The sequence below is a fragment of the Coenobita brevimanus genome, chromosome 93 (assembly GCF_032717465.1).
Source record: "Coenobita brevimanus isolate Jiangsu-jjx chromosome 93, ASM3271746v2, whole genome shotgun sequence".
Classification (NCBI taxonomy): domain Eukaryota; kingdom Metazoa; phylum Arthropoda; class Malacostraca; order Decapoda; family Coenobitidae; genus Coenobita; species Coenobita brevimanus.
Window position 1 is genome coordinate 42750306 of NC_137046.1, and position 25911 is coordinate 42776216.

Consider the following 25911-nt stretch of genomic DNA (forward strand, 5'->3'; position numbering starts at 1 on the left):
GAGAGAGAGAGAGAGAGAGAGAGAGAGAGAGAGAAATAAAGTGGGAATTGCGGTAACAAAGTGAGAATAGAAAGGAAGGGAGAAGGAGAGGAGTGGGAGAGGAGGTAGAGGAAGGCCAAAAAAATGTAACTGAGTGAAATGAAAATTACAATATGGAGTAAAATACGTAACTAAAACAGGATTAAAATAGCCCAGTAAGATAGACGAATGAAAAATAAATAGTAGAAAGCACAACAAATCCATAAAAAACAAAGTGAGACCCAGGTAAAGATGGCAAGAGATGTGCTGTTTACTTGTAGTCGTGGATAATACGGTACAGGCCCGAGTACCCGCATCACTTCAGCCCAAGGACGCACAATTTCGTTTTATGCATGCTACCACCAGGCTATGTTCCTTGGCTTTATACTGCACTCTTGCTAGCTTCTAGCTGTTATTAATCTTAGAAGTCATCTCGTATGACGAACAGGCAGCCATCTTCTCAAGCAGTAAAGACGGTACCAAGTGCCTCATCCTTACCAATACAGTTGGCGTACTGCACACTACTATAGTATTCTCTTGTAGCCTGTCTTTAAATATTTTGTTCATATTACAAAAAAAGGCCGTGTATAACATACTGTATAATATGATCGCAGATAATGCAAGATATATAGCCTAGGAGGAAGATCTAGGGAGAATCCTAAGTAGAGATGTCAATCCCTAGGAAAAGTCTCACTCAGTAGGAGAGGTTTCACTCGCAAGGAGAGGTTTCACTCACACACTCTCGCCTCTCCGCTCTGCTTGCCTGTGTGTGTGAGAGTGGAAAATCAAACACGAGAGGCGGCGTCGCTTTGTATTGAATCCTGGACGTAAAAGACTGGGTTCTCATATCACGAGAGAGCGTTCACTCCCATCCTCCTTGCTCACACTTCCTCCCTCCTTATTCACCCCTCGTCTCCTCTCTTTGCCTCTTCGCTTGTACTGGCTTGGACATAAAAAATTTAATTCTCATATATCCACAGACCATTCAGTTACATTCTCCTCGCTCATACATCTATCATTAATTACATTACCTTGTCCTCTACTTGCCAGATCGCTGGAACTGAAACTGACATAGAATACTCGGTTCTCAGTCCCACAGATCTCATTCGCTTCCTTTATTTTTGCCGAAATTTTCTTTCCTCCTTTCATATTCACTACCCACTTCGCTGCTTGTCTCTTCGTTTATACAGAACTTTGACATAAATTTAACACTGGTTCTCATATCCACGAAGATTGTTCACTACCATTGTGTTCGTTCACGCTTCCTCTTTCTCCTTATTCACATCTCACCTTTCTCTCTCTCGCTGCGCTAGAACACAAACCTGGGAACACTGCATGTATACGATATGATTATCATTTCCACAGGCTTCAGTAACTTCCAATCTCTTTCCTCACACGTCCTTTCTCTCCTCATCCACCTCCCGCTTCTCCCAGCCGCTTTGCTTGACTTGAAACGTACACATAAAAGACTTCGTTCTCGTATTCGCAAAGATAGTTCACTTCAATTTTCGTTCCCACTTCTCTCCTTCTTCACCACCCACTTCTCTGCTCGTCTCCGCCTGAACTGAAGCGTAACTTAACCCTTTCCCTCCGATGACGTATATTGTGTTCTTGGTACCTTCAGACGATTTTATAACACTTTTGAAGGGCCTTTTGTTTTGAAAGAGTTCGTGAAATTACACCTTACGCCTCCAAGTCTGAATATTTTCTCCTAAGCTTAGTAAAATCGTTCGGAGATGGCAGGAAATCTGAATGGGTTAAAAGACTCAATTTCTTTTATTTCTGGAGGTTATTTACTTCTATATTCGCTCACTTTCGTTCTCTTCACTCGCTTCCTCTCTCTTCGATGTCGCATTTCCCATTTATTCCTTCACATTGCACTAACCCCTCTCTCTCTCTCTCTCTCTCTCTCTCTCTCTCTCTCTCTCTCTCTCTCTCTCTCTCTCTCTCTCTCTCTCTCTCTCTCACGTGGCGCCCCAAGATATGAACTCCTGGTGAGGGTCATGTCCTCTGGTGATACTGATTGCCATCTCACTCGGGGGGCTGTGTGGTGTGGGGTGTGGTGTGATGTGGTGTTGTGGGGTATGACGTGCTGGGGTATAGTATGGTTGGTGTGGTGAAATAGAGTGGCAGTTTGGCATGTTATAGTGTGGTGTGGGGTAGTTTGATGGTGGTTTGGTGTGTTGTGTTGTGACGTGGTGTATGGCAGGAGTGTTTGTGTGTTGTGGTGTGATAGGTGTCGTTGGATGAAAAGAGTAACTGTATATTGTGTGGTATTGTATGGTGTGCTGTAATATGGTGTGATATAATGTGTCATATGGTGTTTGGTGTGACGGGGGGAGCGATTGTGAGATCTGGTGTGTGGTGAGGAGAGTGGTTGTGTGGTATGGTGTACCGCGGTGTGGTGTGGTGTATGATGTGCTATTCGGTGTTAATGGGGGAGGTGGATGTTTGGTGTGATGTGTGGTGTGGTGTGCTGTGACGTCATGTGGAGATTGGTTAAGGTCTGCTTTGGAGTGATGTTTGATGTGATGGGGGAGAGTGGTTATCTGATGTGATGTGCATGTGTGATGTGATTGAATATGGTGGCGTAGTGTTGTGAGATTGTGTGGTAGTTTGGTCTGTGGTATGGTGTGGTGATGGTGAAGGTATGGGAGGGGGTTATATGAACTCGTGAATGTGGTGCGGTGTGGTGAGGTGAGTTGAGGGTCATGTCCTTCCTGGTGTTGATTGCTGTCTCACTCTCGGGTCTGGGACTGGCTGACGAGGACTGTGTGCTGGTGATGTGGAGTGTTCGGGATGCTGTGGTGCTGTGTTCAGGATGTGAGTGTTGGTAATGTGGTGTGTTGAGGTGAGGATGATGTCTTGCTGTGTCGAAGATGGTGCAGTGGTATGATGGTAATTGTGGTTGTGGTTGTGATGGGTGTGTGGTGCTGTGGTGTTTGTGATGATAGTGTGAAGGAGGCTGGTTTACAGTAAATTGCGATGAATGGTGGAGGTAACTGTGTATTATGGTGGTGTTGGAGTGGCAGTGGTAAGTTATGGTAATGTGGTATTGTGAATATTTGTGCTGAAGATGTATGTAAGAGTAAAAATATTGTGGCATGTCTGGTGCTGCAAATTTTGTGGTGATGATTTGCGAGGCAGAGCTGCCAAGAATACGCACCTGATAATGTTAGTAAACCATGTGATATATGGTGGAGCCTGGAATTTGGAAGGCAGACTCGTATTTGATGGGCACTGGTGATAGTTCTGATTTTGCGTATTTATTTTCCCCTTGACTGGAGCCTAGCAACCCCACTTATGATACTGAAAATAAGGTTAGTATAATGATGACGATGATGATGATGATGATGATGACATAGGGTTTGGAGGAACTCTGCAGGTTGTGATGTTATTGGAGGACGTATCATGTAAGAGATTAGAAAAATCTCTTTGCAGTTGCAAACGAGAGATGAGGTAGTGTGAGGTATGACACTGTGTGGGATGTTATGCCAGGAGTGCTGTTATGGAATAACAGTGTGAGGTTGATGACGCAGTGTCCGAGTATGTGTGTGTGAGGTATGGCGTTGTGAGGATTTAATGTGAGATGTGACTGGAAAGAATGTGCGAGGTTGATGGTGAGTGGTGTGGCAGTGTGAAAATTGGCCGGTTGTGGTGTGGTGAGTGTAAGATGTTGCAGTGCGAGATATGTGAGAGATGAAACAATGTGAGGTATGATAGTGTCTTGTACTGCACAGCGACTTGTCTACCACCTCGTAGTTGTGGTGTTGGTGGTGTGTTGATGGTGGTGACGTCATTAGTGATCACCACAGCCTCTCTCTCTCTCTCTCTCTCTCTCTCTCTCTCTCTCTTCTTACAACTTTGAAAACAGTAGCTCACCTAAGCACAATAATGAGTGCTTCCCCCGTCCCCCGTCTCTCTCTCTCTCTCTCTCTCTCTCTCTCTCTCTCTCTCTCTCTCTCTCTCTCTCTCTATCACACACACACACACACACACACACACACACACACACACACACACACACACACACACACACACACACACACAGCAAAAACAGGTTCTACACGTTCTCAGGCCTCCGGTGACACCCCCTCATCCTTTAACTCTCACCTACCCTTCCCCCCATGCTCATCCTTCTCCTCTTCCCGAACTTCCTCTGCCCACTCCCCACTCCCAGTCCTTCCTCACTGTCCATATACTCCACGCCACTCCCACCATCCAATCCCTGTCCAACCTCCCCATTTTCCTGCTCTTCCTCTCTCCCTATCCTTCCTCCTGTCCCTCTCATCTTCTGAACCAGCCCCTCTCCCTTCCTTCCCTACTTCTTCAGCTTTCCATTCTCTCCCTTCTCAATATTCCTCGATCCGCCCCTCCCCTCCTCTCGTTTCCTCCCTTCCCTCCATTTCCCTCTTCTCTTACTGAGCATCCCCTCTCCCCAGCCTAACCTACCGAAACTATAGTGGATGTCTTAAAAAATATATATATACTCATTATGCAAATTGCAGGAGCACCAGTGAGAGATAATTTGCATAATACAGTTACAAAAATTTTCATGTTGCACAAAGGATGGCTGATGAGAAAATAGTCATGGATTAAAAAACGATGGTGATGCAGTTGGAATATGATCATGGGGTTAGAAAACGAATACGCATGATCATGCAGATAGAACAGGCTCAAGCAGTTCTGATATCATGCATTTAGGATTTCACCCTGTCATCATTTAGTTAGGGTATGATCAGTGCAATAAGGATATGAGTTGGAACTAGGATACAATCATGCAGTTATAATACGAAAATGCAGTTCGTATGGGATCATTCAGTTAGGCTATAATCATGCAGTTCTGTTATGATATTGGAGTTAGGATACGATCATGCAGTTACGAGACGATCATGCAGTTAGGATACGATTATTTAGTTAGAATATAATATCGCAGTTACAATACTATCATTCATCTGGTGTTTGGCCATGCACCAAAATTGATCACGACTCATCCATCCATGCTGAAATCGCTAAACCCGAAATACCAGACCTGCGGGTTGTGTAAGTGTCAGGGAATATAACACCTGAGAACTGCCTGGAGGATTGGGAGCCTCCTAGGTCCATAAGAGTATGCCTCAGGGTGGCATATTCAGCACTCTGTGTTTTCGAAATCTAAGGAATAGAGGTGCGCCGGACTGAAGAAACACCACAGGAATGTTGTAGTACCTCAGGCTAAAATAAAATGACTACATGAATACTATAGCATCTTTGAAGAAATTGTAATGACCACTTGAAGACTGCAAAATCTTCAACTATACAGTAATGACAATACAAAGGCCACAGTATCCTGAGGTATATTACAAGTACTGCACGGAGGCTATACCATCTGACCATTGTAGGACCATGACGAAGTAAGAGGAGAAGGAAGAAGAGCAGAAGGAAATAAGAAATATTCCATCATAATTTAGGCAACAAACCCGGTACTGGTATCAACTTCATCCTCGCTTGCTATGCCTCCTACAAAAGTACCAAATATAGCCCTATTATGGAAAGAAAAAAGAAGGCTAAGAAAAATGCTTGATAGCAATTTAAGGCAAGAGACCGCAAAGAGTCATGGATTTTGAATGAATAATGGAGAAGAAATGGTGACAAAATACAACTCTGCCATGGCAAAGGTGTGTGTGTGTGTGTGTGTGTGTGTGTGTGTGTGTGTGTGTGTGTGTGTGTGTGTGTGTGTGTCTCTCTCTCTCTCTCTCTCTCTCTCTTTCTCTCACAACGGGGTACCTTTAAGAGGCATACATTACTACGCTAGGGTTAAGCATAAGGACCCCCCCGTCTCTCTCTCTCTTTCTCTCTCTCTCTCCTGTTATGGTGGGTGGTGGGTCGGACACCTTCCTCTTGTTTGGGTAGTCGTATTTCTTCCCTCGGTGGCCATACGTTCACATACCGTACAGAGAGAGAGAGAGAGAGAGAGAGAGAGAGAGAGAGAGAGAGAGAGAGGTTGAAACTGCAAATGTGAGATCACTGCTATTTCACTTTCGTCGTAATGTTAATAATCAAGTAGGTACGATTATTTCATTTGTATTTTATTAGTTCTCCCATCAAACGATTTAATTAAACTCAGCGGAAACCTCATAATGAAGGGTTTAACGCCTTCCGCTTAGATGGGTTATATCATCATCATCATCATTCAGTTTCTCACCAGTATCGTCACCTCAGTCCCTTTCCTATCCCCGAAAGGAGGATGGTGGGCCACAAGGAAAGGTCAGCTTTATCCTGACATCCACCGGGTTCACATGCAGATAAACCTAGAGCTACCGCAACAAAAGTACCAGATGAGGTGGCAGAATCCCGAAACAGGAAAAAGTGAAACAAAAAACCACAGGAAATTATACCCTTTTCACTCTAATGGTATAGATTTTCGTCTTTTTGCAGTTAATTTCATATAGCTCAGTAGTAGAAAAATATCAGTATTGAGTCTCTACTGCCCTTTTATAGCACTTCTTCGGTATTAGCACCATATTCTATTGTTATTTAATTATTTATCTCAGCACTTAGGTTGTAAAGATGGCAAATTTAGGCCAGGTTAGAGTAAAAAGAGTATACTGTGAGAGATAAGTGGTCAACACCTGCATTAACATATCATTCAGTACCCTCGAGTATCACTTCCACCCAACAAGTGAAACCATTCTCGCAGTTATGAAGAGAAAGAAGAGTTTATCATTTGTTTGGTTGTATGTATACAGCACATGAACAAGCTTAGGTTTGACGGTAGCAGTAGGATAATATTCATAAAATGGGGACAATTTTTTTTTCTTAAATCAGGAGCTTTTAGCCATTATACCAACTACTGAAAGTTACAAAAAAGAAATATGTATTACCGCTTTGAAACCCGGGAGGTTCGAGGGGAAAGGGGGGGGGGGCAAGGAGGGCTGGAAGTTAGGTTGTTAGGTTACCGCAATCCAGATTATGTAAAGGAGCTGTAGAAGACTGCCTCCCTTGCAGCATTTTACATGACAGAAAAGCTTCTGACCACAAGTTAATGAAATCTTAAACTTTTTACTGTGAATGGTTATTCTCAGGCAAAGAAAATCGTATACTAGTAGGATGTATATAGCTTGGAAGAGAAAAATTCGGCTTAGGAGTGAATTATCGTCCTCATTTGACTTAATTCGTCGAATCTAGGGCCCTTTTTTTTTTTTTTCTTTTTCAGATGATAAAATACGCCCTCGCATTGAAGGGGGTTGGTTAATATAAACAGTATTGCGTCTGTATACTTGGAACTGCAGAAAGTGTTCCCTCCTGTGTCTGGGCGAAATACTCACCACGTCCATATTTCGTGCAGCTGGTGCTGATGGGTAGGTCTGAGGTGGTCAGGCAGAGGAGGATTGGGGATTTGTCTATTATTCGTTTTTTTATCATTCGCTGCTGGAGAGTTATAATTGTGGGAGACAAGGGAATGATGATGCTGATGATGATGATAGAAGAATGTGACAAAGCAGATGAGAAACGCGAAGAATGAGATACATGGACGTAGGCAGTGGAGTTGTAGGTCGGATTTTACAGGGAGGTGGATGTACTAAGTGAGTGTATTGTCGGGTCTGATTTTTATACCAGTACCTTTAATCGACAAGGGATGGAGCCTTTCACCTAACTTTTATTTCAGGACCCTTCCCCTTCTCCTTCCACATTTCCACTTCCACTTTTCATCTCCTTCTCTCTCCCACTCCCTCCACCAATCTCTTCTCCAACCCTGTCCACATCCATCGTATGTCTTCCCCCTCCACCCTCCAAAACACACTTCCTTTATTCATTATCCCTTATCTCTTCTCAGCTCCCCTATCAATTCCCCAACGCCCCCTTCTCCACACCCACCTTCCTTTCGTCCAACCCCCTCCCCCATTCCCTCACGCACATTCAGTTTTGATTACCTTTTCCTTCCTTTTCTCCCACACTTACTGTACATACATTAATTTCTTCTTCCTTCTCCTCCCAACACATCTATCTTCATCACTCTGTACAGTCCTTTCTACCCTCATATTCTAGCTGTTACCACTATTTAAAATCCCCCTTTCTCTCCTGTTTTCCTTTTCTTTCCCTCCCTCTCGCTCCTACACGTCTCCTCTCTCTCTCTTTTTTTTTCTCTCTCTCTCTCAGGTCCTTTCCTCCAGCTACTCTTCTTTTCCTCCATTTCCCCTCTCTTCTTATTTCCTTTCAATACTTGTTTAAACTTTGAATCCTTCCCTCCTCTCTCTCTCTCTCTCTCTCTCTCTCTCTCTCTCTCTCTCTCTCTCTCTCTCTCTTTCACCATCCTGGGGTGATACAGGTGCGAAAGACAAAGAACGAGTCTGTTTACCTCGATAAATTCAAGATAATTCACCAGGACACCTGGTGTGGGTGAGAGAGAGAGAGAGAGAGAGAGAGAGAGAGAGAGAGAGAGAGAGAGAGAGCATGTGGAAGAATAAATCTGACGAGTACATGAAGGAGGATGGCTTGGTGATGGGATAAGTGGTTGTTTTCTAATTAGGCATACAAGATATAATGTAAAAAAAAATCGTTCCTGCGCGACTCACTTCACCCGAAATAGATTATGAAAAGGAAACTGGTGCCGTATCATGTAAGGTACTTCCATGATGAAATATATTTGGATGTATAGCATCATCATCATCGTCGACGTCGTCTTCGTCATCACCACCTTTCCCAACATGTCAGGAATAATAGTAGATATTATTCAAGTGCTGCACACTTGTATCAAAAGTTAGCAGCAGACGACAAAGGAGGTTAATTAATATATTTCCTTTCGTCAACATAATGAAATGTTGTTGATAATGCGAAAATGATTAAAAACAAATTGGGAAATATTGACGTTTCATCCCTTTCACACGTCATACTTAAAACAGAACTGCCGGCAACAAAGAGACTGTCCATTCATACATTGCCTCGGCCTGCAGTGTGTATAAATATGAATAGCTGTGCGAAAACACATCAGTATCCGATGAGAAAAACAACATTTTAAATATCTCTCCACTCTCTACACAATCCTCCAAAATGCTTAGGGTAATTTTTTGTGGGGTCTTATATTAACTCTTTGCACTATGATTGGAAAAGCGAAAATATAGAAATCAAATCAGGAAAACCTTTAACATATTACTCCCTCTCCCCACATTTAATTGAAAAGTTGGTAAATAAAAAATATGGGGAACTTGTTCATCACATTTTTACAGGATAATTATTTTTGGATAAGACGAAATATAAAAATCATACTGGAAAAGCAGAAGATCATCGATCAGCACCTTACATTTCATCCCCAAAGCTGGTAAACACGGAAGGAACTGTTAGGGGAGTTTGAAATGGTTTGGCTGTATATGAATGTCTGAATAAATGTGAAAAAAAAACAACAACAGTTCAATATAAAGCCAGCAAAGAATTTCGTCATATCCACGTCCCACGCTAAAAGCTAAAACAGCCGTCGTGAACGGCGTTAACTGGTACGGGAAATATTAATATTTCCTTCCCTGAAAGCTGGAGACAAAGGAAGGAAAGGTAAGAAGAGACAAAAAGACTTCGACCGGGCAGGAAGAACAAAAATAATAAAATAATGACAGGGAAGAAAAAAAAAAAGATACCGAAAAGATAATGAAAACTAACACACACACACACACACACACACACACACACACACACACACACACACACACACACACACACACACACACACACACACACACACACACACACACACACACACACACACACACACACACACACACACACACACACAATTCACACGCCACACACTCAGCCCCCCAAAAGTTGACGAAAAAGAAAGGACCTGTTATCGGAGACGGAAACACCTTGGGCCAATATTCCCGCGGTGAGTTAGTGGGCCACAGAGGCGTATGCAAATCGGGGGAGAGACAAAGGCTGACGTACCACCAGTCACCGCATTAGACTCACCTGTAGCCCATTTCCTACTTTGTCAGGGCCATTCGGTAACGTAGCCGCCCTGACAATGGATGAGTCGCAGCTCGTTAGGTTAGGTATGGTAATTGGCGGGTGATTCGAGGTAATTAAGGTAGTTAAAAGGGCAGCGGAGTCGAGAGGGCAGGAGGGGAGACACTGGACGGGGAAAGGGTAAGGGCACGTGGGGAAATCAGGGCAGGGAAGTGAGAGGGTTGGAGTATTAGGTTAAGGCTGACAGGGAGACACAGGAAGGAGAAGGGAAGGGTCAGGCAGTGCGTTAGGGCAAGAGGGGACACTAGGACGGCACAGTGGGAGGAATAATGCACTGGATCAGGGCAAGAGGATGGGGAAGTAAACAAGGGTACGAAAATGAGGAGGCAGGGGCTGTGGTGGTTAGGCCAAGAGAGCAGGAGGGGACATAAGGCAGGAAAATGAAAGGATTGGGGTAGGGGATTAGGGCAGTTGAGTAAAAAATGGCAGAAAAATGAAAGGGTTAGAATAAGAGGAAAAACAAGCGTAGGAAAATGGGATAGTTTGGGCAGAATGAGGAAAACAGGGCAAGAAAATAAGACAGTCAGGGCAAGAAGGAAAATATTGGCTAGAAAATGAGAGGTCGGACATTGGAGTAGGGAAAGATGGGAAACACAGGAAAGAAAATAAGGAAGGCGGCGTAAACGGAGACTGGGAATGGAAACCGGTGTGAACAAAGGGAATGGAAGCTTATGTGAAAACTGGGAACGGAAACTATGTGAAAACTGGAAGAAGAAACAGAGAATAGAAACTAGGGTGAAAGCTGTGAGAAGAAACTGGGAATGAAGACTGGTTGCAGAAACTGGGAATAGAAAGAAGTATGAAAACTGGGAACAGAAACAGGGAAAGGAAATTGGTGCGAAAACTGCGACGAGAATTGGTGTATACACAAGGGAATCGAAATAGCAAGGAAAAATGGAAATGGAAACTGGAAATAGAAAACGGGAATATAAATGGGAAGACACTGTTGTTAAAACAGGGAATGGAACTGGGAATGGAAGCTTGTGTGGGAGCTGAAGGTGGTGTAAAAATGGAAGATGGTGTGGGAAGGGAAGGTGGTGTGGACAGGGATGCTGATGTGGACAAAGGTATATCAAGAACAAATTGACTCAGCTAACCCTCGCCCTAAAAATGATCCCATATTCGTTCAGATTAAATTATGAGTGTGAGGGCAAGCATAATGCATAACTCCCACCATAACTTTTTGACCTTTAACGTGATATATTGTGATGAAAATTTGCCACGATGTTCTGGATGACATTTCATGTATATTTCAACCCTCTTGGGTTCTCCTTCAGTTCTGTAAAATTATCAAGGATTGTCCGAAATAGCATCCCTGATATTACCTCATTCTAAGTGGTATTTTTTTTTTTTAGGCTGTAAGAGAAACATCGAATGAGCGGATGAGTGACGTTTTGTTATCTTTACGCGACTGTCTTTGGAAGACTAAGACTTAAGATCAGTGTAGCTAAAGCTAAGCTAACTAGCAAAACTAAATCCTACCTGATCGAAAAGTAAGGACAGTGGGGAAGGGAGAGGAAGGAAAGTTGGAAATAACGAAAGAAAACAGAAAGGTAAAAGGTTGTGGGCTGTCCGCATTGCTCTGGCTATGTATTGAAGAGTGCTAACGTCATCTCTCGCACTTGCTCCGTATAGCCTTCTTTCGTTGCTGTAGTTATGATAATTGTCGCTTGGGTGTGGTGTTTGTTCAGGCTGGCTGTGCTGACTTGGACCTTTTTTTGTTAAGATCTCAGGGACTGGAAGTGTTACAAAATCTCCATTAACCATTTCAAAACTGTGACTCTGAATTTCCCACTTATCACTTCCAGATGTTTTTTTTCTCACCTTTGGAAATCTATCTCGTGCTGAAGGAGTTAAAGTTCGTATTCATAAATCATTCGACATTTAGTACCATGTCTTGCTGGGCGTATAATAACTCCTTCCTGTTTAATAACCTTCACTATATTTAAGTGACATCCGACATTTGATAACCTATTCGACATTTCTGGAGCATATTTGACATTTCATACCATATCACATTCACCATATCGGCCATTTGGTAACTGTTTAGTAGTCAGACCAGAATAATACACTGGCGTTGTATATTATAGTCTTATATCAACACACACACACACACACACACACACACACACACACACACACACACACACACACACACACACACACACACACACACACACACTCTCTCTCTCTCTCTCTCTCTCTCTCCGTACTGTGACCTGCTGTTAACCCTCACGACCCCTACCTGCCCTTCCCTTCCTGTTTGCCTCTCTGCCTAACCCCTTCCTGCCTACCTCTCATCCGTGCCTAACTCCTTCCTGCCTATACTCTCTCTCTCTCTCTCTCTCTTGCTTCCTTACCGCTCATACCACTCTTCTTCATTTCCCCATTCCCCTATTTCTTTAATCCCTACCCTCCTTCCTGAATCCTGCCCCTTCGCTTCTTTTGCTTGCCTACCTGTCAGTCACATTTCTCCATTCACTTCCCTTTTTAATTCCAACCCCCTTTTCATTCCCCTCTTCCATCTTTTGACTCCTTATCTCTCTTCACCATCTCTCCATCTTCTACTCTCCTTTCATCTCTCTTCCTGTCCCTGCTTCCCTCTTTTTTCTGTGTATACCTCTTCCCTACCTCCACTCTCTCTCTATGCTCTGTGCTTCGTTATCCCTCTTCCCCTTTTCTCCATTCCCCTCTACCTCCAGCTCCTATGACTTTCCCTTCCATCTCCAGAAGTGTAACGGGATTATTGAATGGGATTGTACCTCGTTATCTCCCTCTCCACTCTACCTCCCTTCCGACACACACACACACACACACACACACACACACACACACACACACACACACACACACGGTCGTTCTCTCTCTCTCTCTCTCTCTCTCATGAATTATTCCCCTGGACCGACTGCTGCCTCCACTTTAATTTCCTGACCACCCAACTCTCGCGTTGGCTGGTAAAGCTTTATGGTCATTATATCTTTTAGTTTTCCTTTTCTTGCCAACGGTGGCTGTTTATATCTATTTTCTTGCCAGCATTAACTTTTGATCTGTATACTGTACTCCTGCCATCACCGACTACATATTTTTTTTCTTTTTAATACTGACCACCTATATTCTTTATTCTTTCCGACATTCACAGTTCATACTAGTGTTACTTTTCTTGCTACAGTCGACGATGTGTACTGTGGTACAGTGGTAGAGTGTGCGTTTTCGTACGCGGGAGAACCAGGGTTCGCGCCCCGCCAGGGTAATAAACTTTGGGAGTGTTTACCGGCCACGTACTGCTTTGGCGGACATAAGGGGTGCTGTGGTTTAGCCAGTGTCGCATACTATAAAGTATGCTTCCAATCAGTCGGCTTGCGCGGGGCGATTACACTTAGTTCACATCCAATGCCACTCCAACATTACAGTCACACTTACAAGCACTTCTCACCCTACATACAATCTCTGCCAGACAGCCCAAGCCATTTGGTACAGATACATACATAGGCTGTATCGTCCCCACTTCTGTCGGGATAGGCCGGTCCTGCAGTGGACACTCAAACGGCTGATGATGATTATGATTATATATATATATATATATATATATATATATATATATATATATATATATGCTAACATCTACTGATTATATTTCCTTGCCAGTAATGCCTGTTTATACTGTATATAAATTTTTAATTTTGTTGAAACCGGCTATGTATTTATTTATCGTGTTGACAGCGGCTTTTTACACCTCAGTCGAAGTTGGACGACGGTTTGGTATTCACCCATGTCTGTTTGGCAGTGTTCAAGATATAACAGAAAGTTGCTATCGGATTTCAGTTAAATTTGTGGGATAGGGTGGCAGTGGGTCAGAAAAGTTTTTTTTTTTTTTTTTTTTTTTTTTTTTTTTAGCTGGATCCAGATCATGATGAAAAAACAACTCATAAAACAGATTGGCGTTGTCGGAGGTATAAGCATTCAGATAAGTTTCATTGGCGTTCTCGGAGATGTGCACTGTGAGTGTTTTCTAGTTACTATTGCTAACAACAGGGGCTTTTTTTATTGTCCTTGACAGTAGAGGCTATTAATATTTTTCTTGCCAGCAGCGGTTATTTATGTTTTCCTGGTGTCAATGGTTATGTATATTTTTCGCTGCCACAGCATTTTTTTTTTTTTTCCTGCCAGCTGTGAGTATATGTATATTATCAGCCAACTTTGACATCTTATGTCATGTTTTGTCATATTTAACCCACCATCAACGATTCTTGATAGATTTATGTCAGCATCGAATATTTTTATGAATATTTTCTTGCCTACATCAACTGCAGTTCTCACCAGCGTCCACTACTTTATTTATTTCCTCTCTGAAGCTTCTATTATTCATCATGCCACAAAATCACATTCATTTTATATACATATAGATAGATAGATAGATAGATAGACAGATAGATAGGTATGGATATAGATATAACACCCAATTTTAATACCTGGAAATAAGGTTAGACTGATGTTGTATAGGTTTTTCCGTTCTTTTTTTTTTCTTTTTTTTCCTCTTTATATCCCCCTCCCAACACTGGCCATTTCTCGCTGCTGGAAAGTGTAAATCATGAAATGCAATTTTGGTTTTGAGTGTCAGTTTTTGCTCAAGGTCTGTGATAGTCGTACAGGTTTTTGGAAAAGTGTGAATTGTTGCAGTATGAAATGTGGTGGGGAGAAACATGTGAGGGTGTACGAGGTGTGGCAATGTGAGATATGGTAGAGTGAGGTGTGGCACTATGAAATATGTTAGTGTGAGCTGTGTTTGTTATTGTGTGTGTGTGTGTGTGTGTGTGTGTGCGTGCGTGTGCGTGTGTGTGTGTGTGTGTGTGTGTGTGTGTGTGTGTGTGTGTGTGTGTGTGTGTGTGTGTGTGTGTGCGTGTGTGCGCGCGCGCATTGCTGTAGACTGTGAGGCGCGGCAGTGTAAGATGTGTATGAATTATAGCAGTGTGAGATGTGTGTGTAGTATGGCCGTGTGACATGAGTGTGAGGTGGAACAGCGTGAGATGTGTGAGATGTGGCAGTGTGACGTGTGTGAGGTGGAATAGTGTGAAGAGTGACAGTGTGACGTGTGAAGCTTATCAACAGGAAATAAGGTCGTATAGAGCAAGACAGTGTGAAGTTTGGTAGAGTGAGATGCCGCAGTGTAAGGCTTGTGACAGGTTAGGTCATGTTTCCTGCTGCACTGAGTGATTTCTAGCTATCTGTATTAAGGGAAAAAAAAAAGTTTTAGGAGAAGACAGCTACGCTTTGAAACACAGGAGAGAGAGAGAGAGAGAGAGAGAGAGAGAGAGAGCTTGTCGCTGACGAGGAGCGAATGGCACTGAAGACGTTTAAGATAAACAAAGTTGGTTTATGAATAGCAGTTTCAACTCTTATTCTCACAGCGTATCGTTCTGTGTCAGAACGTGGAGCATGAAAGACATTTTGTTCAATGTCGTAGGATTTCGCTCGCATACTTAGCAATTAAAGGGATGAAGTGCTTTTAACTGAGCTACAGTTCGGAGTAGCCTATAAGTGTAAATCGTCATGTGTGGAATTGGCATGGTGGTAGATAGTTTAGGCTAAATCTGATGAAATTATGTCAAAATAACTTGAATTAGGTTGGTTTAGGCTTAAGTAGTGAAAGTAGGCTTGGTAAAGGTTTTAGGTTTAGTCAAGTTGGATTGTTAGATTAGGCTAGGATACTAGTTATGGGTCAGCTAGGTTAAATTTGTTTGCTAGGTTGACCCTTTTGAGTTGCAGGGTTTCTCTTAGATGAGGGAAATCATTTGGTATGAGGTTAAGCAGCAAGTCAGGGTGCGTACATGGCTGCCAAGGGAGAGACTTCATAGCTTTGCGACAACAAAAATTTTACTTAGCTGAAGAAAATCGTGTAGTGTATGTCTTTCCCTCACTACTAGTTCCTGTCTCTTTTCCATTCTCCTTTCTGTTCTCCTTTCCTTCCTTTAGCCTCTTTTCTTACCCACACCTCACTTTGCCCTATTTTCTTACCCGCGCTTTAACATGCCCACTTTTCTCTTCCCCTCATCCACCTCCTCATCCCTCTCCCGTCCCACCTTCCCCTCCCTTCTCTTGCTGTTTTCTGACCTCTGTGACCCTCGGAGTACAGTGCCACCTCCTTGCCCTCGAGAGTAGGCTGGTGCTGACTTCTCCACCCTCTTCCCTTCCCCTTCTTTCACTCCATGCCTTCACCTTCCCCTTTTTCGTCTCTACCTCGCTTTCCTTCTCATTCTTTCTCCTTTCATCTACTTTTTTCATTCCTATATCCTACCTTTCTTTCCTCTCCCCTCTTGACGATTTTCTTACGCTGCCATTTGGTCAGCAAAACTTCTTGATTCTTTTCCCTCCTCCTCCCTTTCTAGTCTCCCTTCTCCTTTCTTTTTTTTCCTATTTTCCCTCTTTCTTCTTCTTTACCCCACATATGCCTTCCTTTTCTGACCTCTCCATTCTTTTCATCCTTTTTGTTTTTTTTTTCCTCCTCCGCTCTTTCTTTCCTCACCTTCTCCTCCTTTTTCTTCTCTGTTCTTTTCTGTTCGTTCTCCTTCCCCCTCGTTTCTTTCCCAATTTCTCTTACTATTCTCCCCTCACCATTCATTCTTTCCCTCTTTCTCTCCTCCCTCTTCCCTCCCCGACCTTCCTCTCCCTTCCATTGCCGTTTCGTGGCCCCCGTGACCCCCTGAGTGCAGCACCGCCCCCAGAGAGTAGGGTTGGGCCTTATCACCAGCCCCGCCAGCTTTCTACAAAAACACAGGGGAGGCACGTCATCCTTCCCGCCCTTAACTCCTCTCTTTCATCTTCTTTTCTATTTATTTTCCACCAGCAGGAAGCACTCGGCGGTCCTTCTCGGGGGGAAAATGAAGATAAACAACCAAGAGAAAATGAGTTTTCTAAGCAGAACATTGAGGAGATGGTTGTCCACATACACACGTGCATTTTCAGGAGCCCTAAAACACAGACCAGCGTATCGAAGAGCTAACTTTAGAGGCAATCGATGCAGTGCTTTGAGAGAATAATTCTGCCCATCGCTGCTGCACAGTCAGGAAACTACAAAGCCAGTAACTTACGAGTATATTCACCGGGTGGTCAAATCTGACCAGTCTATCAACTCTGCTTCAGTTTATAAAACACTACCCTTGTCAGTTGATCATACAGAACAAATAATTTCCATACCGGTGTTTTATAACAGTTTCTTCTACAGAAGGTAGATATGGGCATTTTACTCATATTTCTCGCATTTCTCTACTTCACATGTGTACACAAATTTACAGGATGCCTAGGGAAATTTGCACTCTTAGCTTTTCTTTTTCATCTTTTGTGTTTCTGATCTCTCAGTAATAAGTAGACTTACCTGCCACGATTCTTGAGGTAGTGACAGTTTCTTTTACGACAAGGAACAGTAATTTGTCAGGTATTCTGTCGGACCCGCAATAGGAATTGTGTTGCTTGGTGTCTATATACATAAGAAACTTCTTTCCTTTCCTTTCTGAAAGTAAAACTGATTCGCAAATGTAAGAAATACCTGCTTCCAGGTGGGAAATGGACACCGTAATTTGCCGTGCAGTCTCATCTCAGTCATCAGAATCCCTGTGTCGCCCGGTATTTTATGGGATGATGGAGGGGTTGGCGACGACACCGAAAAAGAGAAATCGTGGGTCGTGGCGAAGATGTGTTTTCAAAGAGTGAAAGCCAAGTCCTCAACAACTGCGCCGAACTGATTTGAATGGGTCTTGCACAACGCTCAAATTACCTCTTTTTGTAGCACATGTTCGAGCTATATACATTACCTACGTCAGCGAAAGTATTGGTTATAATGCACATTCTTTCATGCTCGTGTTTTATGCGACGACAAAGCGCCATCAGCAATGTAGGGAATTGGAAAAGTCACTGTACAGTAGAAGACAGTCATACCCGACACAAATTTCACGCTGCCATATACCACACTGCTGTCTTACATTGCCATGATTTACACTGCCACACCACACACTGCCACATCTTAACATTGCCACATCTCACGCTGCCACATCTCATACTGTCACATCTCACACTGCCACACCTTACACTGCCTCCTGTCTCCTGCTGCACAAAGTCTTTTCTTGTAAATCCTTAACAGATTTACAGTACATGATTAAGTTTCTATCACTAAATTCTCTGGATCAGACAAATATGTTATTCTCCATATACGTTCGATCCCAGTCGAAGCAACGCCGTTCGTAGTACTGTACTGCAATTTCAGCAGCATGATATGAAGTGGTATGAAAGGCAGGTGACTTGTACGGATTGCGAGGGGAGATTTACTTACCCGTCGTTGTGGCAGGCAGGCAGAGAGGGATATAATCGTCCACCCCTCACTCGTCACTCGTCCTCACTGCTGCTGCCTGGGGAAGGGGAGAGAGGAGCAAGAGTTAGTGGCGTGTCTGAGGGTGGAAAGGGACGACTGGGAGTGTGTGGTTTATTTCACTAGGTCTCTTATGATGGTTTCCCCTATTTTTGTATTTCCCTGTTTTCAGATCTTGCCCACATCGTTAGAAGCAATAGGAAAGAGGATTAGGATGACTCATTATGCTATTGATGATGCTGTACCTACTGCGTGGCAGTGATGTGGAATGGAGGTATGGAGTGGTTGTGTGGAGGGAGGATCGTGTAAGGTCTGGAGGATGGATGACAGTGTTGTGGGAATGTGGTTTGTAGTTGCTGACACGAATAATGGAGAAGAATGGCGGTGGTTAGTTGTGGCTGCGGTGGGTTAATTTGTGGTGATCATGGGAATACTAGGATGTAGTATATGACGTGTTCATGGGGTAGATACCAGTGATGGTATTTAGTTGTGGTGTGTAATATGGTTATAAAAGTACACTCTGTGATGTACAGTATGGTTGTACCTGTAGTTGGTTGTGATGTATGACGTTGTTGTCATCATTGGTAGTGATGTGTCTTGTGGTCGTGAGCAACAGTGTGTGATGTGCTTGTAAGAGTATTTTATTGTGAGGTCTAAAGTCGATGTTGAAGGTTGGTGGCAATGTGTCATGTGATCGTACTTACTTGCAGATTGTAATGTAGTTGTAAATGGTAGTTGGTTGTATCGTAAGTGTCGATGGCAGTACATGATGGGGTTGACACAGTGTTAGATTTTGCTATGTATTATGGTTGCGATAGCAGTTTGTTGTACTGTGTAGTGGGGTTGTCGCAGCAGTTGCATGTTGTGTGTGGTGTCTTTGTGAGGGGAGACTGTAATGTGCGATGAGGTCGTGATGGTGCCAGATTGTGGTGTATGCATTACAATTGAGAAAAATAGACCCCTGCATGACAAAGACCAACTGGGATGAGAAACTGCCAGTGTGTCTGGTCCAGTGCAAAACCGTGGGAGCGGGAGGACCAGTGTGGGTGTGAGCTGTGTGAATGCTTACCTGGGTGACCATGGGGAGTGGGTGGTGGGTGGGTGGCACAGAGTGGAGGGCTTGGATATATACGAGTATGTGAGGGTGAAAGAAAAACACACACACACACACACACACACACACACACACACACACACACACACACACACACACACACACACACACACACACACACACACACACACACACACACACACACACACACACACACACACACACACACACACACACACACACACGTGTGTGTGTGTGTGTGTGTGTGTGTGTGTGTGTGACGGTTGGATGGGTGGGTGTTTGTTTTGGTAAGCTGAGTTGAATGGGAGGATGTTTGACTGTGTGTGTGTGTGTGTGTGTGTGTGTGTGTGTGTGTGTGTGTGTGTGTTTGTGTGAGAGAGAGAGAGAGTCTGTCTGTATATCTTTGTGCGTAAGATATCAGGAATGGCTATGTGCGATAAAATGGGATTGAGATGATGATCATGATGATGATGATGATTGTCTATAGCCTATACCTTTTTAGGCATCGAGAATAAAGAAGAGAGTAGAATCTCGCAAAATTATATTCCCACCAGAGAAAGTGACACATACAGTAGCGATCCAAAATTATATATTGCTATCAGTCAAACTATATGCATCACGGGTCAGTCACACGGTTAACTTTTTTCTTCGTGGACTCAGGCTAACCCAGTAACACACAGTAACGCACACATTCGCGCAAGCACGATCACTTTCACGGAAATCTCACACACTGCCACACATCCCTCCACCACATATGCATCCTTAGAAACATAGGTGAAAGATTATAGGTTTTCATACACTCCTTTTATTCACTTCTCATTCCATCAGGTTCACTCTTTCATGTACTACCCCATTTTGTTCCTCCTCCTCATCGTCCTGCCTTCACTTGTTCGCTACCTGCCAGGAACCCCATTCCCTTATTTTCACCTGGCTCTCAGCACTAGGAATGCAAGACATCAACTTTTTGTTTTTATCTAGTTAGAACCAATGAGGGAGATACACAGAGACAACGTAATATTACTGCTTTACACTGTCTGACACCAAGATTCAGTCACTCATTTCCATATAGTTTTCACGTGAGATATGTACAGTATATGAATAAATGAATATATATATATATATATATATATATATATATATATATATATATATACATAGATAGATAGAAAGATAGATAGATAGATATATTTGACGTATATACAATTATTGTGTCTTGTAACACACTGATAAAGAGATCATCTCACACACTCTCAGATACTTTAATCATCTTGTGTTATTACCAGTTAGAACATATCATTTTCTTTTTACGGAAGTTGAAATATACAAGAAATATACTCATTTTCTCTGTATTACAAGTCAGCTCCAACAAAAGCTACATTAAGTGAGTGACGCTGAATCACACACACTTTGTCACACATTCAAATCTGAATCTCATTTTCTCCCAACTCTCAGCACGGAAAAAGCAGGAAGCGTACTCGTCTCAAGAAGAGAGAGAGAGAGAGAGAGAGAGAGAGAGAGAGAGAGAGAGAGAGAGATTGATTGGTCGATTCATAAGCTCCCATACTCAGTCTCTCGTTCTCTTCCATCTAACACACACACACACACACACACACACACACACACACACACACACACACACACACACACACACACACACACACACACACACACACACACACACACACACACACACACACACACACACACACACACACACACACACACACACACACACACACACACACACACACACACACACACACACACACACACAACAGCCTTTCAGTATTCCAGTAAGAGTGAAGAGTGAGACATTCAACCAGCCCCACAAAGAAAGTTTCCCCGTTGTGAGGAGGCGCGGGGAAGAAGCCAGAAAGTATTCCCAAGACACAGGGGAGTTGACACAAGAGCTCTCTCCTGGCCAACTTCTTCCCTTGGGCGAGATGCTGATTTATGAGTCATGGAGAGTGAAGTTGGGGATGCTGAAGTGCGAGAAGCGGCTGCAAACTCGGTGATGGTGCTGGAGAGAGAGAGAGAGAGGGGGGGGGAGGGAGGGGGAAGGGAAGGGGGGAAAAAAAGGTTAGAACTGAAAGGGTTTGGGGGAGGAGAGGGGAGAAAGAGTAGAGAAGATAAGGGTGAGATGAGACAGAGGAGAAAGAAGATAGAGGAGGGGAAAACAATGAGGATGAGAGACGAAGGAGGAGGGGAAGGAGAGAAGTAAAGTGGAGAGCAAAGATAGCAGAGGAGAAAAGGAGAAGGGGTAAGTTAAAAGAGAAAGTCGAGGAGAGGGAAGAATGAGAAAAGAAGAGCAATAACAGAAGGAGGAGAGACGAGAGAAAAGAGAGAATAGAGGCAAGAGGAGGAAGAAGAGAGGAGAGAATGCTGAATAATGCTAGTGGGCGCAAAATTACATTAGCATGAAGTGGGGAGGAGTTTAAAGTTCTTGGTCTTGACTGCGTGCAACTTGGAATGAAATGCTGGTCGTTGGCAAGTTTTGGGGGGTGCTTGTTGTTCTTCATGGCGTCCTCCCTGCCAATGACTGCATCAACTTTGGTGCTTGGTTTTTGTCTGGTGTCCATCTATATGTGTGTCTGTCTATTTGTTCTTGCTTTGTAACTATCTGTGTGTGTCTGTCTGCTCGATTTTTGTCTTGTGTCTATCTGTATGTGTCTGTCTACTTGTTACTTTATCTTGTGTTTATATGTATGTGTCTGCTCGATTTTTGTCTTGTGTCTGTCTGTATCTGTGTGTCTCCTTATTTATCCGTCTTTATTTCTGTATCTGTATTCATCCGTATCTTTCGATCAGTACATCCATCTACCTACGTGTCCATCTGAATTAAGCTTGGCACGTTGTTTTATTTGTTGCTGCATATCAATTATCTGTCTAGGCATATAACTTTGTAAATTATATATCTGTGCATCTGTTCATCTAGTATTTATCTGTCAGTTCATCTTCCATCTGTCATCCTTGCTGGCACGTCATCCTTTGAAAAGAGACCTCAGTAAAAAATCAAACAAAAAATTATCGAAACTTCTCCCTTTCGTCTCAAGCCTGCCTTCAGCTCCCAGGACACACCAGCATCTCGTGTACAGTCGAGGCCAAAAGCAGTGTCGGAGAGTGTGGTGGGGAAGGTACAGTTGGCGTCAAAAATTGTGTCGGAGAGTCTGTGGTGGAAAGGGTACAGTGGGTGTCAAAAATTATGTCGGAGAGTCTGTAGTGGAGAGGGTACAGTGGATGTCAAAGATTGTGTTGGAGAGTGTTGTGAAGGTACAGTTAGTTTTAAAAATTGTGTTAGATTTTGTGGTGAAGGTACAGTTGGTGTCAGAAATTGTGTCGGAGTGTTACTGGTGACGGAACTTGCGTATCTCTGTTACCAGTGACTCAGGTAACACGAGTTTGACGACGATTGTTACACCATCAGGAACAACTTTGAACCACGAATGAACTCCCTCCACCGTGTCGCCTCTCGTTGGTCTGGGATTGCGTCTTACCCTTCCACCTCACAATCCAGTTTCTTTCCACACGTTTTCCATTGTCATTGATCTGCCTCTTTGTATTTTATATGATCCATCGCCTTCTCTCATATATCCCCTTATCTTGTGCCTCATCATCGTTCTCTGTCTGCCTCTTCGTCTAAGCTTATTCGCCAGGTAATCATATATTCTCCTACCTACCCCCCACGACTTTCCTTGGTCTGCCTCTTACCGGTCATCCAGAAACCCCATTACCTTATCCAGGCTTGCATATCGGCAGCTTCTGAGAGAGAGAGAGAGAGAGAGAGAGAGAGAGAGAGAGAGAGAGAGAGAGAGAGAGAGAGAGAATAATAATTAATAATAATAATAAACCAGTCTTTCATGCCTGTCGACCATTTGTGTTTGACGTCCATTTCCGAGTGACCCTGAGGGCAGGATATTGGAGGAAGGTGGACGACAAGAAGGTGGAGAGAGGGGGAAGTGGAGGGAGGTGGAAAGGGGAGAACTTCAAGGAGGGAGAGGCTGAACATGAGAAAAGTGAAGGAAGTGAGTGCTGTGTATCTGTCTTACTTTCCTCCTAGACCTCCTGTGACTTTATGGTTGAGAGAGTAGTGGACGAAGCAGTGGAAGGAAGGAGACACTGAGGGCATGTAAAAGTGAGAGGTGGAAGAGGAGAAAGGAAGAACGCAAGGTGTGAGAAGTGGAGAGTGGAATGGAGAGAGAGTGATATGAAGTGGGGGTGATAATAGTGAAGGATGGGATGATGAGGATGAGAGAAGTGAAAGGAGAGAGGTAATGAAGAATAAAGGGAAGGGAGGAAAAAATGAAAGAGCCAGAAGTGGAAGAGGGAGGATTGGAAGCAACAAGAAGTGGAAGGAGCGAGAAAAGGAATCAAGAAGACGTAGGAGCGTAAAGGGGAAGGTGTATAGGAGGGGAATATATGAGAGGAAATAGAGAATAGTTTATGACGAAGAAGTGTGTAAGGCGATAAACCCAGGAAAATGTATGAGGAGGGAGTTTGCTGGATGTAAGTAGGATGAATGAGGAGAACACACACATGGAGAGAGAGAGAGAGAGAGAGAGAGAGAGAGAGAGAGAGAGAGAGAGAGAGAGAGAGAGAGAGAGAGAGAGAGAGAGAGAGACGAGGAAGAAAACATAAGAAAGTGTAATTGAGGAAAAAGAATATACGAGAAGAGATGAGGAGCGAATGAGAACAAGAACAGAATGTGAAAGAATAACAAGTAAATCCTACGTCAGTATTCTTGTCCCATGAGGAAGCCATCATCGCCTCCTTACAGTTTCATTTTACATCTTACACTTTCTGGCTCCATTAAATCAATCTCGGCTAAATTAAATCATGTGTTAGTAGTTGGGCTTAAATATTAAACTTGTGCTGACGATACATGGGCTAATGGTAACAATATTAACACTCTCAAATGGCTGTACTCACTCAGCTGAATTAAATCGTAGGTATTAGCTCGAATACAATACTGTCAAGTTCTCCCAACCACGAAAGGTAAGTCCTCTTGTATGTTATATAGATAGATAGGTGGGTAGATAGGCAGATATAGACAGATAGATAGAAGCAGTTCTCTCCAGGTGTGACGCAGGGTCTTAGAGGGAAGATGTGTTAATTTCGACGCAGTTTGCATCAGAATCATACAAGAGGATGTTAAGGTGTGACAGGCAGTATGAATCGCTAAGGTAGAGGTGTTACGAAACCTAGTGGGCAAAGGAGCTCACGTCCCCAAGACATCACTAAGAATATAAAAAACGTATTCCGCAATTCAACCTTGCGGTCCAACTCGTAATTGGCTTTAGTGATTTCCTAACAGCTCTTCCCTAACGCTTTATTCTATGTATTGTGCACTATTTTTTTTTATTTTGTTAAATCAGACTGTAGATATTAAAATGATGCAGCATACGAATGAATACTAAGATATATACATAAATAAATCGCTGAGGAAGAGGAGCCACGAAGTCATCCGTGCCACCTAGAGGACGTCCTCGATTCTCACCTAGCATTACCTGTGCGTCCGGAAATTCACGACTTCCTCTGCGCTCCCCCCCTCCTCCACCCTTCGTATATTGCCCTTAACTTCCTACGACAATTCACCGACATTAATGCTTTTTCCTACGCCGCTGATTTACCGCTGAGTCATCTCCTTTCTCAGCCAGGCAAGGAAAGTGGAGGAAGGTTTATGTCGGCTTGGAAGTTATTATATATTTATCTTGGGGAAATTTTTGGAAACCTGGGGCGAAAATACGGGGGAATAAATTGGAGGCTGTGGATTATGTTTTTCTGAAGTGTTTGTTTTTAGAGAGATGATTTTTTTTTTTAATCTCTTCACAACGATGACGTCTTAAATTTTGTCTTTTGCTGCTACCATATGATTTTATTCAGTGAGCGAGATCCCAGCCCATAAGCGATTTAATAAAGGCTGTATCCGACACCCCCAATTTGAAAAGTTTATTCTAGCTTGCATGTAATTGGATGAGAGAAAGAGTAAATTGGAGATGTCCTCAGGGTGAAGGAGTTAAGTGGTTTGGTTTTTCTTGCTGATTTCTTTGTGTAGTTTTTTGTTGTCTTTTTTTTTTTTTTTAGGTCATTTTCCGGTATGGTTTTCATCTTTTGGGTCCTTTTTCTGTGTCTGACAGTTCATGAGGCTAGTAAATTGGCCCACCTGCTGCGTTCTCTCTCTCTCTCTCTCTCTCTCTCTCTCTCTCTCTCTCTCACGAAAACCTCCCATCACCTGCCACTTCTGAATCCCATAACGTCCCATCTCCCCACCACGAACAGTTGTGAGTGTCCTCAATTTTTCTTCTTCCATTGTTTTCCTTTATCTTTCATTCTCTTCGCGTTTGTCGTCTTGTACGGTCATATCTCGTTCTCTCGAATTTTTCTCCCTCTTCACCATTGTCTTCCATTTCTCTATCTTGTTTTCTGTCATTCTCTCCCTTTATCTCTATATTTCATTCTTTTCACTTTC

At 43.2% G+C, this 25911-nt stretch overlaps 1 protein-coding gene across 1 annotated transcript in view; it reads right to left on the bottom strand.

Moving 5' to 3' along the window:
• Tsp66E (Tetraspanin 66E) overlaps positions 1-25911 on the bottom strand; it is a 456405-nt gene that overhangs the window by 214183 nt on the left and 216311 nt on the right. Inside the window, exon 4 of the mRNA XM_080282418.1 lies at positions 18335-18410. The gene's annotated coding sequence lies outside the window, so the exon portion shown is untranslated. The remainder of the gene's footprint in view (positions 1-18334; positions 18411-25911) is intronic.